The 17999-nt window shown below is 40.8% G+C and overlaps 1 long non-coding RNA gene across 1 annotated transcript in view; it reads right to left on the reverse strand.

The window, feature by feature from the left end:
- Positions 1–17798, reverse strand: part of LOC113225327 — a 26086-nt gene extending 8288 nt beyond the window's left edge. Inside the window, exon 1 of the long non-coding RNA XR_003309991.1 lies at positions 17659–17798. This is a non-coding gene — a long non-coding RNA (uncharacterized LOC113225327). The remainder of the gene's footprint in view (positions 1–17658) is intronic.
- Between the last annotated feature and the right edge of the window lie 201 nt (positions 17799–17999).

Here is a 17999-nt window from a genome sequence, read left to right on the forward strand (position 1 = left end):
ATAGATATAGACATAGACATAGATATAGACATAGACATAGACATAGACATAGACATAGAAATAGATATAGATATAGACATAGACAGATATATACATAGATATAGACATAGACATAGACATAGATATAGATATAGATATAGACATAGACATAGGGATAGACATAGACATAGATACAGATACAGACATAGACATAGACATAGATATAGACATAGATATAGACATAGATATAGATATAGATATCGACATGGATATAGATATAGACATAGATAGACATAGACATAGATATAGATATAGACATAGACATAGAAATAGATATAGATATAGACATAGACATAGATATAGATATAGATATAGATATAGATATAGACATAGACACAGATATAGACATAGACATAGACATAGATATAGACATATGTATATGGTGGGAAGTTTATTTCCCACTCAGAGGTTTCAAAGCCAATGCCCTTGGTGAGTGGCTTTCCTTCAGGGGATGTTTGGGGGACAGGCTCTCCCATCTTTGGCTCCTTCATTCTAACATATGGCTTCTGAGGTTCCAGGGTTGCTGGGCACTGAGCAGGTGGAGGAGGATGGAACACGCAGGATCATGGATGGGAGCTTCACACAGGTTGGTCTAGGAAGGCAGTGCCACCGTCTCTGCTCCCTGCCGCTGGCTGGAAACCAGTCCCATGACTACAGTGAACTTCATGGGGACTGGAAATCAAACATCACCAGGAAGGAAAGCAAGTGGGTTTGGGGAACAAGGATCCAGTCTCTGCTTCCATCTTTAAGAATCCATGCAGATTGCAGATTTAGCTAGGTGTGGTGGCACACTCCTATAGTCCCAGCTACTCAGGAGGCTGAGGCAGGGCAATCGCTTGAACCCAGGAGGTGGAGGTTGCAGTGAGCCGAGATCATGCCACTGCACTCCAGCCTGGACAACAGAGTGAGACTGTCTCAAAAAAAAAAAAAAAAAAAAAAAAAAAAAAAAAAAAAAAAAAAAAAAACAAAAAAAAAAAAAAAAAAAAAAAAAAAAAAAAAAAAAAAAAAAAAAAATCCATGCAAATACCTGTACCAAAATATCTCATGTACTCCAAAAACATACATGCCTACTATGTATCCCCAAAAAATCAAGAACTAAAAATTAATAATGATAATAATACAGAATCCATCAGAGAGGCTTCCGGTATAACTAGGGAAGTGTTGTAATCTTCCAAAGACACAAAAGGTTAGGGCACAAACATCTTCTGCCTGTTTTCTTCCAAAAGTAAAGCAATTTGACATGACATGAGAAAGGTTTAATTCATTCATCCATAATTTTAAAAATAAAATGTTCCATGTATCAAAATATATAAATGCCATGAAGTGGATGCCAATGTGTAGAATACAAAATAACCACTTTTTCCCCAATATGAAAGAGAATTGCAAAAATAGAACACAACAAAAACATAGGAGCTGATGGTTTATATACAAGTCTACTTCAGAGAGAAACTTTTGCTCTCCCTTTTATTTCATAGATATGGAAATCAGCAGGCTTTAGATTAGATAATCTTCATTTGAAACCATTTGCACCAGCAAAGACGCAAAAAGAAAGCAACATTCTTAAGAACTCACTCGCCACTAGTGGGAAGTCACAGAGCTTACACACGTATTTGCATGGCCAGGTTAATGCCATATAATTGTAAAATAAAAGTGAAAATATTAGACACGGTATCATCCATCATCTCACCTGCAATAGTGCTTTAATTGAACAAAAACCCCATGAGATAGGTACTGTGAAGTATTTTGCTTTTACAGATGTGAAAATTTAATCACTCAAGATGGGATTTTCAGGCGTCGTTGGGGAGGTTTGTGGTAAAACATCCTCAGGCATAGTAAGGTACTGGTTAATGCTAAACCAGGGAGAAAGAAAGAGCTGGTCTGTTTCAGGCATAAAACTCTTAGGATGTTGTGTAAAATTTCAGTTAACACAATTAGCTGAAATTAGCAGGGGAGAGAAACAAAATGTAGTTGTTCATGATCCTGTCCACAAATTTCCATCCCAAGATAGGCACAGCACCTCGTCCTCCCACTGACATGTCTAAGATGAAGAATAAAGAGGCAGAAGGAGGGGAGAGGGTGCACAGGTTTGATTCAAGGTGCAGGGATTCTGCAATTGGAGGATAGATGTTCTAATGCCTCTTAAGGGATCAAGGCAAAGCATGGGGTTGGTTTTCTAAGTGCTTTGAAGCCTTGAGTGGTTGACAGTTGCAGCTCATGCATGCCAGAGACACTGCCTTCACAATGGGAGAGCCTCCTGTTGCATTTTGGAAGCCCAGGTTCAATCACCATCCAACAGCTATGATGAGTCTCCATTTCTAAGATGCACATTGTGGTGCTGAGAGTTCCTTGTACAGAAAGTGGGAGAAAAGTGAAGCCAAAGATATTAAAATATAAAGCTCTTTCCTTTAAAAACATATTACCTGTAAAAAAAAATATATATATATATACACACACACATATATATAGATGTATATATACACACACAAACATATATATGGTGTTGGCCAGGCGTGGTGGCTCATACCTGTAATCCAAGTACTTTGGAAGGCTGAGGAGGGCAAATCACCTGAGGTCAGGAGATCGAGACTAGCCTGACCAATATGGTGAAACCCTGTCTCTTCTGAAAATACTAAAAATACAAAAACTAGCCGGGCGTGGTGGCAGGTGCCTGTAATCCCAGCTACTTGGGAGGCTGAGGCAGGAGAATCACTTGAACCCAGGAGGCAGACATTGCAATGAACAGAGATCACGCTACTGCACTCCAGCCTGGGCAACACAGCGAGACTCCATTTCAGGGAAAAAAAGGTGTCATATGGATGAATAAATTTAGAATATGATATGTATACTCAATATGTATGCAATATGACACAGCCTTTAATATAAAGGTATTATGTCATTTGTAACAACATGGATGGATGGAAAGAACATTATTTTAAGTGATATTAAGCCAGGCACAGAAAAACAAATACTGTCTCACTTACATGTGAAATCTAAAAAAGTCGATCTCATAAAGAGAGAGAAGAAAGGTGGTTGCCAGAGGCTGGGGGCAGGGCAGAAATGAAGAAAGGAGAGATGCTGATCTAAGGGTATGAGTTTCAGTTAGACTGAAAGAATAGATTTAATGATCTATTACATTGCATGATGACCACAGATAATAATCATGCATATTTCAAAATTGTTAATATAATAACTTTTCAATGTTCTCACCACAAAAAATTATAAGTTGATAATGTGATGGATATGTTCATGGGTTTGATTGAATCTTTCTACAATGTATACATAGATCAAACTTCACATTGTACTCCAAAACACGTACAATTATTAGTTTTCAATTAAATCAATCAGTCAATAAAAGAGGATGTCATGATAGCATACAATACAAAAAAATACTTGATAAGATGACGTATTGATTGATCATAAATTCTTCTGGTTGCCTTTTTGCAAATTCACTTATTAGATCATCAAAATTTATACTTTTGGCAATTTCATTTTCCATCTATATAATTGAAATAGATGTCAGTTGCTTTTGGAAAATGCAAATGATTTTTGATAATTTTTAATTTTGAGAAGGATCTTTCTGCTGATGCAGCCATTACTGGAGCAATTAAGAATACTTTACAGGCTACAACAAATTTGAGATACATTTCTGGAAAATTATTGTGAAATATATGTTTTAGTACATCATGAGCTGATGATACTTGCAGAATGATTTTTCTAAAAATATTTAAATATTTATATACATCGATTTTGTGTCAGTCTGGATTTAATTTTAAATGAGAATTAATGCAATGGCATTTTAATGTTTCCTTAGACATCTCCTGTACCTTACAGGGATCTTTAAAAAAGTAGAAAGTGGCTTCATGATTTGTTTATGATTCAAAACATATTCTACTGCTCCATTGTCAGTTAAAAAAAAAAAAAAACTTTATTTTAAATTGTTTCTTTGTTAATGACTGGTTCATCCAAAGCATCATATGAAAATAGAGTCATTTCCCACTGAATGCAATGATCTTTCAGTTCAATGTCTATATCTAACCTGTGGATATTTACTTTGCAATATTCAACAATTTTCAAGACAAGAGGTTCTAACTCAGAAGCCTCCTCTAACTCCACTATATGCTTTAGTAAAATTTCCATGCAAATGCTTTTATTTGGTAATAACTACTGACGAGGTTCTATCTTTGTACAGATGTCACAGAAATGGACTCTGTGAGCTGACAGGCCAGCTGGCTGCCCATGGCTTGTCCACGTGCTGCTCACATGAGCCCTTTCTCTCTCTTGGGCAGCTGCTGCCTTCACGACTGTTCATCTTTCTGCCGCTGCTCCATCTGCCAATCTGGGCCCAGGTCCTGGACCTGCTGCCCTGTTGGGGCCTCCAGGAGCCGCAGCATGTGTGTGTGGGCAAGGTAGCCCAGCCAACTGCCCGGCACCCCACTGCCCACTGCTGTAATCCAAACTGCAAAACTGTTTCCTTGGCTCGTCTTCCTAGCGTTTGTTCAACATATCCCAGAAACCCAAAGAGTAATCCCCTTTTTCCCTTCTCCTTATTAGCCACGCATGTCACCGGTGGCCTCTGTGCATTCCAAAAAGTCTGCAAATGGTTCAGGAAGAAAAATACAGCCCAAAATGTCACAGAACCTTTTCTCAGGTAATGACAAGGAGACTCAGAAAGCTCTTTTCCTTTTACAATTTTTAAGTGTGATGACAGCTGTAAAAGAACCTACAAATGAATGGAATAAAGGTTAAGTTAAGCACCTGGTCTCCACCCCATTAAATCAACGTGGCATCATTACTACCTGTGAAGGTCCCCGTGGGATCCCATTGTGATGTGATTCAGAGTGAAGAGAATTTTATGTGCAGGGGGAGAAAAGACTGTTTTCACAACCAAGGCATCACGACCTTTAGTTCACAAATAATACTGTTGATGGAAGACTACCCACTGTGCCTCCCTTCATGACCCCAACTATGATGCAGCTCCTTTTGTAAAATGCCAAACCCCATGTGCATTGAAGCCATGATTCTGAAGCTAAAACAACATGGGCTCTTTGCTCTGGGGAACATCATTCCAAGAAACTAATTTTTTTTTCTTTGCTCACTATGCAAACTCTTAAGATGAAGAATTGTTCACACGGAACATGGCACTCTCTCCCCTCCTCTGCATACGAATGGAAGATAGTCTAAGCCATTCCATCACATTGTGTCTGAATAAGCTGCCGTCTTTTCCATCTAAGTACAAAGGTAGGGAGTTCGGGGATATTGTAAAATGCCTTTCAATCTTGTTTTAAACTCAGGGCCCTGTCTGCTCTAAGCAATTTTTGAAAGGAGGCACCATCTACACTGCAACTCTTGGAGCCCCAACACTTCTCAGGAGCTTTTTTGTTTCTGTACCTTTCTCCATTTCTTTCATCCAAAACCATGCTTCGAGCCAGGCACAGAGCTGGCTGACTTGAAAACAAAAATTAAACATTGTCTCCTGCCATCATGAAATTCACAATCTGGGAGATGATCAGGTAAAACTTTGAGTGTAATACAAATTCAAGGGATGCCCTAAAGGAAAGAATACAATGACAGGTAAGTTTTGATTAGTTATCAGAGAATGTTAACAAAGATTTATTGATATGATTGTGTTAAGTATCTATTGCTGTAGTAAAAAATTACTCCAAGCTTGGCATGGTGGCTCATGCCTGTAATTCCAACACTTGTAGGCCAAAGCAGGAGGATCAATGGAGCACAGGAGTTGGAGAATAACCTGGGCTATATAGTAAGACCCCACCTCTACAAAAAAATTATCTGAGTGTGGTGGTACATGCCTGTAATCCCAGCTACTTGGGAAGCTGAGGAGACAGGAAGATTGCTTGAGCCCAGGAGTTGGATACTGCAATGAGCTATGATTACCATGGGAAGCAATGAGACTCCATCTCAATAAAAAGTACCCCCAAAATTTGACAGCCCAAAACAACACACAATTTCTTTTCTTTTCTTTTTTTTTTTCTTGAGACAGAGTCTTACCCTGAAGCTCAGGCTGGAGTGCAGTGGCATGATCTCAGCTCAGACACCAAAATAGCTTGGATTACAGGCATGTACCACTAAGCCTAGTTAATTTTTGTATCTTTAGTAGGGACGAGGTTTCACCATGTTGGCCAGGCTGGTCTCAAACTCCTGACCTCAAATGATCTGCCCACCTCAGCCTCCAAAGTGCTGGAATTACAGGCGTAAGCCACCATACCTGGCTGCAACACTCAATTTCTGATGGCTAAGAATCTAGGGGCAGCAGAACTGGGTGGGCTGGCAGAGGGTATCTTGTGAGGTTCAGTCAGGTTGTGACTGAGGCTGCATCATCTGAAGGCTTGACTGGGGCTGGTTTACTCGTGTGGCTGGCAGTCTCGGCCCCTCCCCATGTGGGCCTCTCTGCAGGGCGGCCTGGGCATCATGGCAGCTGCTTCCCCAGAGTGATAGGGGGTGGGGGAGAGAGACAGAAACCAAGATAGGCATCTTTCATGACCAAATCTCAGCAGGGACAGCCCAGCACTCCTACCGTGTGATATTCCTCACACAGATCCGCCATGGCCCAGCGTGGCAGTCATCTACATAGGAGGTGACACTGGGGACAGGGACATTGGGGACCATCCTGCTGACTGCCTACTACAGGGACCTTCTTGAGAACATGAGCTCAAGCACATATTCCAGATGACTGTGACATTAATGAAAAATTTAGAAAGTGTCAACACGGGGAAAGTTGAGGTCTAAAAGGCCTGATGCCGCCTTTAAAATCAGTTACTCTGCTGGATATGCCCCTTTAATCCCTGCATATTGCTCTGCTTCTTCTCCACCTGCTCTCTACCTAGAGAAGGAAACCAATGTAGCCACCACCAAGGCACAGGGTGCTTTCTGGCACTCAGTTGGGATGAGCCACCCCAACTGGAGAACCCCAGGGGAAGAGTATGGAGTCCTGGCTCCATCTGTGCAGAGTCACTGCAGGCTAGCTGGGATCCACCCCCAATTCACCACTTTTCCCAAGCTGTCCCTCCACCCAGCTGTCTCTCTAGCAACAACTCCCTACTCTCACCCCTTCACCCTTTAGTCACTCGCCTCAGAACTACATCATCACACATGCATCTCCTAATAGATTTAATGAGCTGGTACTCATAGACCATACAATTCACCCACTTAAATATATAATGCAGTGGTTTTGACCATATTCACAGATGTGTGCAACTATCACCACAACCAACTTTAAGACACTTTTGTCACTCCGAAAATAAATCACACACCTGTGCCCTGCCACCCTCCAATCTATCACCCTGAGTGACCACTGATCTACCTACTGCCTTGTTAGATCTGCCTATTCTGGACATCTAATGAGTGGAATCATACAAAATTCCCCACACATTGTTAAATTGGTTCTTTATTAAATTTGAAAACCAGCCAGTCTGTTGTGCTACCTCTTTTATCCTGGGACCTTGACTGACACAGCTACAGATTAAGTCAAATGTAAGTACATTCTTCTGTCTATAGATTAACAGGAAAACGTAAAGTTATATGAGTCACAGTAATCTGAAGGTTCAACCCTTCGTTGATAACCTAAATAACATCAATAAAATCTAAGAAATGGGGAAAGGAGTAGAGAGCCTGAATATGTCTCTGGTTCTCCCAGTCCTTTGTAGAAGAAATAAGTCCATGTTTCATCTTTTAAATCTTTCATTCTTGATGTTCATAATGTGCCCTAGGTTAAAAATAAACTTTTAAGTGTATAGCTAGAAGAAGGAGAGAGAACAATGAAAATCAGAGACATTGTCTCCCAAGGGACTAGGCATGGCAGGGACAGAGGAAGTAATGAGGAAATGTTGTCTATCTGTTGGAAAACCAGGAGCCAAAAGGGGCGTGGGGGTAAAAATGACAAACAGGCAAAGAGACAGATCATCTGAGAAGCGCAATGGCAACACGTAAGAGTTCAGCCACCAGAGCCCATGCTTTCAGTCATCTTATGTAGTGTAGGAAAATACTAATTATGAAAGAATGTAAAAATATACCAATAAATAAAATGTATAATAAAGTCTGTGCCCAACTGTGTTTAAAATTTTAATTAATTAGCTGGGTGCAATGGATCACATCTGTAATCTCAGCACTTTGGGAAGCTGAGGCAGGAGGATCTCTTCAGCCCAGGAGTTTGAGACCAGCCTAGGCATCATAGTGAGGCACCCCACCTCCCAGTCCACTAAAAAAATACAAAGATTAGCCGGGCATGGTAGTGTGTGCCTGTGGTCCCAGATACTCCGGAGGCTGAGATGGGAGGATCGCTTGAGCCCAGGAGGTCCAGGCTGCAGTGAGCTGTGATTGCACCACTGCACTCAGCCTGGGCACCAGAGTGAGACTCTGTCTCAGAAAAATAAAATAAAGTGAAATAAAATTTTAATTAATTAATTTTAAGCCTCTACACAGCCAGTATAGGTGTTGTAAGCTCAAGCTATGCAGTGGGCATCTGGAGCTAAAAGCCAGCGTTCACTCCGGAGGACCTTTGTCAAAATGTGTGACTGCCCTTAGTTTCATCCATAAAATAACAGTAATAACGGTAGCTACTCTATGGTTTTGTGGTGAGGACCAGAAGTGGTGATTTGTGAAAAGCACTTATATCCGGTAATTATTTAAAACTACTTACTCCAGCACTTGGCCCATGGCAAATTTCCTGGTAGCCATACGTACATATATACATGCTTTTAAATACCTAAAAGTATGTACACACACTTTTAACTTACTACTAAGATTTTATACATTTTCTAGTAGTTTGTATGATGAACATGTATATACCTCCCTTTAAAGTTAAACAGTAAAAAACCCTTAACTTTTCTACCTTAAAATCTCCTCTCATCACATCACCCAGCACTGCCAGCTGTTCCTATTTACTTCTACTTATTTCTCCGAAGATGTACGTGAGTGGGTAAACACAATATAATTTGACATTGCGGTTTTTAATAGCATATCACAAATATTTTCCCATTATAATTTCATTCACAAACATGTTTCTAATAGTTATATAATATTACACCCTACGATAATTTCCTAGTTTACTTAGCTATTTCCTATGGTTGGATATTCTTGGCTTGTTTCCAATATTTTTCTGTTCTAATTTGTCTCCAACAAATGTCTTCATCCATGAATCTTTCACAGCATATCTAAGTATTTTCTTAGAATAAACTCCTAGAGTGAATCTGTTAGCACATTCGTTTCTTTCTTTTAATTAACAACTGGAAAAAAATGATTATTGCAGACACATTCTCTTCAAGTGAATATTTCTTCTCAGCTGAACTTTGCTTTACTGAGTATTTTTTCCTCCCTTGGCTACATTTTCATTCTTCTTTTGCTGTTTTGCTCCCACCTAAAACATGTCCAAGTTCCCCCTCCCAAAGCAAAGCCCCTCTTGGTTCATGGCAGAGTCAACTTTGTTCAGCTGTCTTTACCCTGCAGGTCCAAAGATCTGTTGTCCAGAGTATTTGTTGAGGGGATAAGAGGTGCCAGGTCCTCATCAGAATAATCTTTGTATCTTCCATTTTAGATGATGCGGTTGAGGCTAAATAACTTTTTGTGACTTGAACAAAGGCACGCCCATCACTTTGGAGCAGAGATTGGACACAGATCATCTGACTGCCGTGCCCTTGGTCACTACACAACAAACAGCCCTGGATGTTTGTTGCAACCTGAAGACCTCCAGCCCCACATGAATCATCTTCATCCACCAACTTTCTCCCATCTAGGTTCCCACACTCCTCCCATCTGAGTTCCCACACTCCTCCCATCTAGGTTCCCACACTCCTCCCTTCACCCCATCACGTGGGGGCCCTCATGCTGGTGGTTGACCCTTCCTCTATCTCCACCTGCATATTGGCCACGTTCTCCCCAAGCCTCACTCCAGTCCACTCTCACCTCAACCCCACTGTCTCACTCATAGGGTTGAGGAAAGATAGAATAAACCGTGGCTGGGAAAAGGCACTTTAGTCAATGTTTGATCAGTTTTACGTGTTAGCTTGGCCAGGCTAGAGTCCCCAGTCATCTAAACACCATCCAAACAGTTGACTGTAAGCAAAGATTATCCTAGATAATTTGTTTGGCCTGAGACATTCAGTTAAAAGACCTTAAGAACAGAACAGAAAAGAGAAAATTCTGCCTGTGGACTGCAGCGCCAGCTCCTGCCTGAGAGTTTCCAGCCTGACCTTCCTGAACTTGCCTAGTAATCCCCCACAATTGCATAAGCCAATCCCTTGCAATAAATAAAATAGATCCAGATGTAGATAGAGAGAGATATAGATCCTACTGGTTCCATTTTCCTGGCAGAACCATGATGGATATGATACATGTCCCAAAAAGAGCCTCCCAGTGGTGTCTTTTTGTTTTTGTATAAGATAGTTTTAATCCACAGATTTAAGAGCGATATATACATTTATTATCATTATAATTATAATTATATATATTATATATAATTATATATCATTTATAATATATAACGATTATCAAATATATATTTAAATCTACCTACTTGTATTATATATTTATATATGCGTGTGTGTGACACGTATAATTTTTAAAATATATCTGTATATCTATTTAATTTGTATTTCTAGCCCAATTCAGTCTAATGACAGAAAATATAACTCATTAAGTCTAGGTAATCTCAAATAATTCAGGCTGAATTCCTCAATTCATCAATTTCTCCGTCCTCCAGCCTGCGCAGAATCGATTCTAACTTTCAGGGAGTTGAAGCAGCACTGCCCTGGGGGGCTCTCTTCCAGCTCTCAGGCCCTCCTGGCACAGCTCTGGTGCCCACGGGGATGCGCCCACGGGGATGCAATGGCCCTGTCTGACCATCAGACCTCCTGTCCTCACTTGAGGTGTTTACTTCTAGTCCCCAATCCCGCCCCAACCACAGGATGTAACCCAGACCCTGGTCTCTATCCCGAGGTTTATCCTTGTCAAGCGGTTCTCAGTAGCATGCCTCTGCCACTCCCAGTCACAGAGGACAATATTGGCTCCCCTCTTTATTGGGGGAGGAGAAAAGGGGGCATATCCCAGACCCCTGGGCTTAAGGCTTCCATGTTCCCATCGCTACTCTTTAATGCCAAGATGACATACGGTACTTTCTGTAGGCATAGACACCCAGGCAGGAAGAGGGCCCATATTCCTTCTAATCTCGGATCACGAGTACCCTCTGGGGATCTATCACCCCAAGCTTGGTGCATGGACAAGGGGTACCTTATTCTCTTCCTTTCTTCTAAGAATATGGACTGCTTCTCCCCCAGGCAAATGGAATCTTTGTCAATTCCAAGTGAGCTTGAAAAATGTCATTCTTTTTACTTATTGTTTAGATCAGAACCTAAAATCGAAAATTTCAAGAAGCTCAAGTTCTTATAACTAAAAAGGCTTTTTTCTCTCAAGAGCTTTGGCTCTGTCCTAAGTTTCAGTGTTCTACTTTGAAACACAAAAGCTGAGCTCGACATTGATTTATTTGCTTTTTATCTGAATGATTGCTGTAAGTGACACCTATTGGGGCAGTATGTCCTAGCTGGTTAAATTGGAGTTGGGAAACACGTTGCAAGAAAGGGTAGAAAGAGGCATATTTTGCTGAATCTTTTGCAGTAACTTTTGTGTCTGTTACCACAAGCTTATTTATGATAAGATGCTTCCTAACTTTCCTCGCTCACCCTTACCTCATCCCTGGACCAAGCACGAAATTTGTTTTATACATGCTAGGTTTAGCTGATTTCAACGTGACTTCCCCAGGGCAGAAGAGACAGCGGTTGAAGGATGAAGAATCCACCTACCCAGGGGAATCAAAGATTGCTCCTAGGGAATGGAGCAGACATAATTAAATGAGTTTTTTCTTTCCGCAGTGTATCTAATATTCATTTTTGTATTTACTTGGAGCAAATGAATTTAAATGAATTTTCAGTTAGAGTTAAATCAACTCATTAAAACACATTGAAGGAATTAGAAATGTAAAATCATTTCCTGCTGCAATTCATTCATCTCTAAGTCTATAACTGACTGGAATCTAGGTGAAGGTCGTTGCTTAGAGGGGACAGTGGCCTTTATTCTTTCAACCTACAAACTTTTACAGTTTGCATGGAGTTTTCACACCCATGAACTCAAACAAGACTGAGTAGGCCTGTATGGTGAACAAAACAGAAGTAAATGCCTCCACTAGTCAGGGGAGGAAAGTGAGCTCAAAAAAGTTTAATATTGTTTCCTAAGGATACTCAACCAGCAAATGGCAATATTGAGACAGAAGCAGGTCTTCAGTCCAAACCCACACACTAGAGCTTGCCTAGGAAGCTGGTCACTCTTGGACCACCTTCTCCATCACTGGACCCACACTCTGCCCTTCTTTACCCAGTTCTGACCTCTGAGATGCTGAACCTGGGGTGCCCTTGGCATTGAACTTTGAGTTGCATTATTTTCCCATTGTTTTACCCACAATTATCTTGTCTTCCTTTTTTTTTTTTTCTTTGAGACAGAGTCTTGCTCTGTTGCCCAAGCTGGAGTGCAGTGGCACGATCTCAGCTCACTGCAAGCTCCGTCTCCCGGATTCACACCATTCTCCTGCCTCAACCTCCCGAGTAGCAGGGACTACAGGCGCCCGCCACCATGCCTGGCTAATTTTTTTGTATTTTTAGTAAAGACAGGGTTTCACCATGTTAGCCAGAATGGTCTCCATCTCCTGACCTCGTGATCCGCCCACCTTGGCCTCCCAAAGTGCTGGGATTCCAGGCATGAGCCACCGCACCTGTCCTATCTTGTCTTGTTTTTAAAAGTATGGCTCACTCTAATTTTCTTCTGTACTAACAGTCTCATGAATAACATTTAAAACTTTAATCAATCTGATTTGTGCTAGGTGACATGGGTAAAGTAAGAAGCCAGCTTTTTGTTCTCTAAATATATAGTTTATAATTAGATAACAACCTACCTTTCCTTCAAAGTGATTTAATTTCCATAATGTTCCAAATTTGCATATATATTTGGAGTGGTTTCATGGCCATATTCTTCTTGATGGACCTGTCCGTATCTGCATGAGTACAATCTTGGTTAAATTTCTCTAATTCCTATTTAAGTGGCTAACCAGGCTGACCCCTTGATTTTTTTTTTTTTTTTTTTTTTTTTTTTTTTGTAGTTGTTTAAAATTTTCTGGGACTTCCTCACTTGTATTTTTTCAGCACCAAAAATCTTATTATCCATACAAGTACTTTTTTTAAAAAATTCAATTTAACCAAAATTTAAAACTACACAAATTAACAATCCCACTCATGGAAAGACATAGTCATTTTCAGAAGAACAAAAGATCCTGTGCCACAGTGAAAATACATCAACTGTTTGCATGTTTGAGTGTGTGCTATGGTTCCAGTGCATCTTGGTGCTTGATCCATTTGTCCCTCAGTGGCCTTATATCGTGGGTACTGTCATCTCTCCATCTTACGATGAGAACAGTGAACGTTCTCACTTTTATCTTATACCAAGTGAACTTTTGAAAATTTTTGTGAAAATCCAATAAATATCCTACTAGAATGCTAGTAGAGTTCATCTCACATAGTTAGATTAATGTGGGGGAAAGGAGTTCTCCCTGATGTTGAATCATACCCAGAGAAGGTATATCTCATTGGGCAGCCCTTCTATAAGACTCTTTAATAGAGTTCTACTGCTTTCATCATGTAATTCATGCACATGTTTTGCTCATTCTTATTTCTGAATATTTTATGATTTTTGTCACTATTGTGGAGGAAATCTTTTCCTCACTATACTTTTTTGTAAAACAAAATATATAAATATTGGCTAAGAAGAGAAAGCAAAATTACTATTTTGCAGACAATGTAATCACTTCTAAGAATACCCAAGAGAATCTACAAAAGTATAGTATTAAAAACAATAAAACAAAGCATGTGGATCATACAAAAAATATAAAAATCAGTAGCTTCCTATAAAATAATTACTTCACCTTAAAAATTACTTTCCTGTGGAGAGGAAGTTGTATATATATTTTACAAAAAAGCCTAATAAAAATCGCAAATTTTATGGTGAAAAATGTTCCCTTCTAGTTCAGGCATTATTTGCATCTATAAAATTTTAATTGCTTCTATCAATATGTAGTGTTTTACTTATTAGGATATTTTAAAGTATTATTTTTTAAAATCGCATTATGCCCAACAAGTCACAAAGTGCATCTGACAGTATCCTATGCACCCTCTTCCACCAGCATACAGATGTGCAACCCCACAAGCAACTTGTCACCACTTCAAATGTTTGTGAGGATAGTGGAGCTGAAGAACACTAGAAATTGCTGTGGAGTTAGCATGACTAATGTTTAATTAACTGGGTTGTAGAAAGACCAGAAGATGTTCCACTCTTTTCCCTGGTCACAATTTATACTCCCTGTTCCAAGAATGTGTCTTCCACAGCCTCCTCCCCCATCGGTCCGCACTAGTTCTGCAGTTTTATTTCATCAGGCTGGAGTCTCCTTTCCTCTCCACCACTATAGTTCGTGAACAAATGCTGTGGATGCCATCGGGCCAGCTTCCTGGTCATACGGTCCATGTGGTGACAAAGGGTCTCTTGTTTGGAAGGGGCTCCATGCTCTGCTATCACTATCATGAACTTCTTCATGGTTCTAAAACAAGAGGCCCCACGTTTTCATTTTGCACTATACCTTGCAAATGATGCCATTATGTCCTGTCCAGGATCTGATCACATCTCACTGTTGCCTCTGTTGACATCATGTCCTGGCCACCATTGCCTGTATCTTAGGGCAAAGCCCTTCAAGTGCTCTCTGCAGATGTCCTTACTCCAGCTGACTGTGGAATCTCAACCAACAGCCAGACAGAGCCTCCTAAGCCCCTATCCAGATGGTGTCACTCCTCTGCTGACCCCTCCCCTGGAGGACCAGCTTATCAGAGTCAAGGCCAGGGTCATGGCATCGGCCTGCCAGGTTCATCCCGTCAGGGCCCACAGTTCCCGGTTCCCCAGCCCTCTTCCTCACTCCTCAGTCACAGCAGGAGGACTGCTGCTATTCCTCAAGCACACGAAGACTCTTCTGCCCAGGCCCTGGCATTGTTCACAAATCCTCCTCCCCAGGGGACCACAGGACTCCTGCACCTGCCTCCTTCCAGTGTCTTTACTCAAAAGGTGCAGTGAGGCCTTCCCCAACCAAGGTCATTAAAGTATTAATGTTAGAAGGTTGTCAGTATTAGAGAGTAAAAATACAAGACCTGATTAAATGTGAATTTCAGATTAACAATAAATATTTTTAGTATAAGTATATCCCCAGTGGTTCATGGGAAATACTTATGCTAAATATATATGCAAAGTGTATGTGTGTGTGTATATATGCATAGTATACATAGTGTATATATATATATTTAGTGTATACATATATATGCCATGCATATATAAATTTAGTACAAGTATACTAAATATAAGTGACTATATGTATTTAGTAAAAGCATATTAAATATAAGTGGCATTGGACTTTATGCACAGTGGTCAGCAAAAATAGTGAAAATTATGGTATAAACATACATATATGATATGCTCTATATGCTATATATACATATGGTATATTAGTATATATATTTAGCTTACTTATATTAAATACATATAGTATATATAGTGTTACATATACACAGTATATATAGTAATACATATACATAGTATATATAGTATTAAATATATAGCATATATATAGTATTATATATACATAGTGTATATTTAGTATATACACATAGTATGTATATATAGACTATATATATAGTATAGGTAGACTAAATATATATACTAATATAAAATACATATATATCATATTTATACCATATACACTTATATTTATGTTATTTTTGTCACTATTTTCACTGACCCCTGTGCATAAAGTCCAATGCCACGTTCACCACTAGTGGCCCTATAGTCCTCCCATGTATTATTTTTCAATTGGATGTGTTGCCACCTGGAGTGCTATATATTTGACTTACTTATCCTTTTAAAGAAATTATCTGGCTATCTCCTCTGATCGACGGCCATAGGTGGGTGCGTCACCTTCATTCTCCCAGGTTCAGCTGGAAACCAGGGATAGTGTCTGCTCGGATGGCAACTGAAGAACACATAATTATCAACCAGGCATTCTTGGGACACCCACCATCTCCTTTGTGCCCAGAGAGATCAGGCAGATCAGTGCACAGAGAGAGTGAGCAGAGGGGAGACCCATGGGCAAGCCAGACCCTTAATCTGGCGCCAGTTTCTTTCTGGGGCTGGCTGTGTACCTGCTCTGGGTCTCCCCCAAACACAGCACTTTAATAAAAACCTCCTTTTTCCATAAACTGACTCAAGCTGGTTAATGTTACAACTAAAGAAGTCTTTCCAGCAATATCCTAGAATGAGGCATTATAGAAGCTTCTTTAATTAAGTCCCAAAAGTTCTTCCCTCAATCTGACTCCAACCTCCATGAGGTGCATCTCTTTCCTTATGCCCAGGGGATGATAACAGCTGTTATTGCAGCATTCTGTAGCTTCAGGTTTAGCGCCAGAGCTGCTCTAGAGAACTGCCGGGGTGACAAAGCAGAATTCCAGTGGTGGGTATCTGACGTCGGCACTCTCTCAAGCTCTCCGTTCTAACCGCAGAGGGCTGAGAACCACTAATCTAGACAGGATTGATTGGAGGTCACACAAAGGGTGGCTGTATTGGGCCTGGGTTCCAGGCTTCTGGACCCTGTAGCTGTATTCTATCTACTGAAGCCTCCTTGATGATAATTTTCTTTTGCACTTGCTAAGGCTGCCTGTTCCTATCATTGATGACTCAGTACCAGTTGTGATTTTCCAAGAAGCATCTGCTTTACTGAGGACGTTCACAACGTATGGGCCTGAGAACGCATGTCTTCTTGCTCACAGGGCTGGATGTTCACATTCAAGAGTCATTCACAAATCCACTTTCTTCCTATCTTTGGAATCTGTTCACTTTCTCACTTCTGCAATTTCCCTCTTTCAAGCCCTGAGCACTCCCTGGCTGTCTGTGCATCCACTTGTGTATCTCCCACCCTATCTGTGACCATCGATTTCATGTCTGCCTTCTCTGTAAGCTCTGTCAGAAAAGGGAGGCCCTCAGAGGCACTGGCGTCTCCACCTCCACTAGATCATACACACATATACACTCCACACAGACACAGGGAGTGCAGGGACCACCCTGCAGTCTGCACTAGTCATTTCCAGGCTTGAAATGAGACCAGCCTCCGAGAACTTGAAATGGGTTATTTTGTTTGTTTGTTTGTTTTCATGTAGTCTTTTCATCTGCTTCACTCTCTCACTGGAACTCTCCTCTCCTTGCACAGAGAAAATATGTTTCAAGTGACTTTGTCTGTCAGTTCCTGCTCCTCTGTGCCAGCTCTGCCCAAGCTTCAGGAGCTCTGAGGCTTGCACTGCCCTGCTCCCCTGTTTGCTAAGGGATATGCCTTTGGCTGCCTGTAAGGTTGGTGGGGTAGGTATCCTGCTAATTACCCTGCCAACAAACACTGGGGACAAAGGAGCCAGCTGTCAGTTGGTACAGAGAAGAGCAAAATTGAAATGGTGTGACTTGTACTCGCCCCTCAGAGACATCACTCACCTCTGTCTGTTTCTGGTTGGGAGAAACAGGAAGTTTCATCCCTGGCTGCAATCAGTCCTGTTATTTGGCCCAGAGTGAGCCAGGGCCTCCCTGCAGACAACTGCCCGCTCCAGCATTGCCTCCGGATCGCAAGATGTACCCTGCAAAGGATGTGCAGGGCGTAATTAATCCCCAAGCTGTTACACTCTGTCCAAATCACACGCAGCTGAGAAATATAAATGGAGAAGGAAACTGTGGGTGCAATTCTGTGTATAAGTCATTGCTTTTATTTTCTTTTCCTTAATGCTGGGAGTAAAGGCTTAAGTAATTGGTAGAATTGAGACTGCTTTTTGTAAAGGCAG

The sequence above is a fragment of the Piliocolobus tephrosceles genome, chromosome 10 (assembly GCF_002776525.5).
Source record: "Piliocolobus tephrosceles isolate RC106 chromosome 10, ASM277652v3, whole genome shotgun sequence".
NCBI classification, from domain to species: Eukaryota; Metazoa; Chordata; class Mammalia; order Primates; family Cercopithecidae; genus Piliocolobus; species Piliocolobus tephrosceles.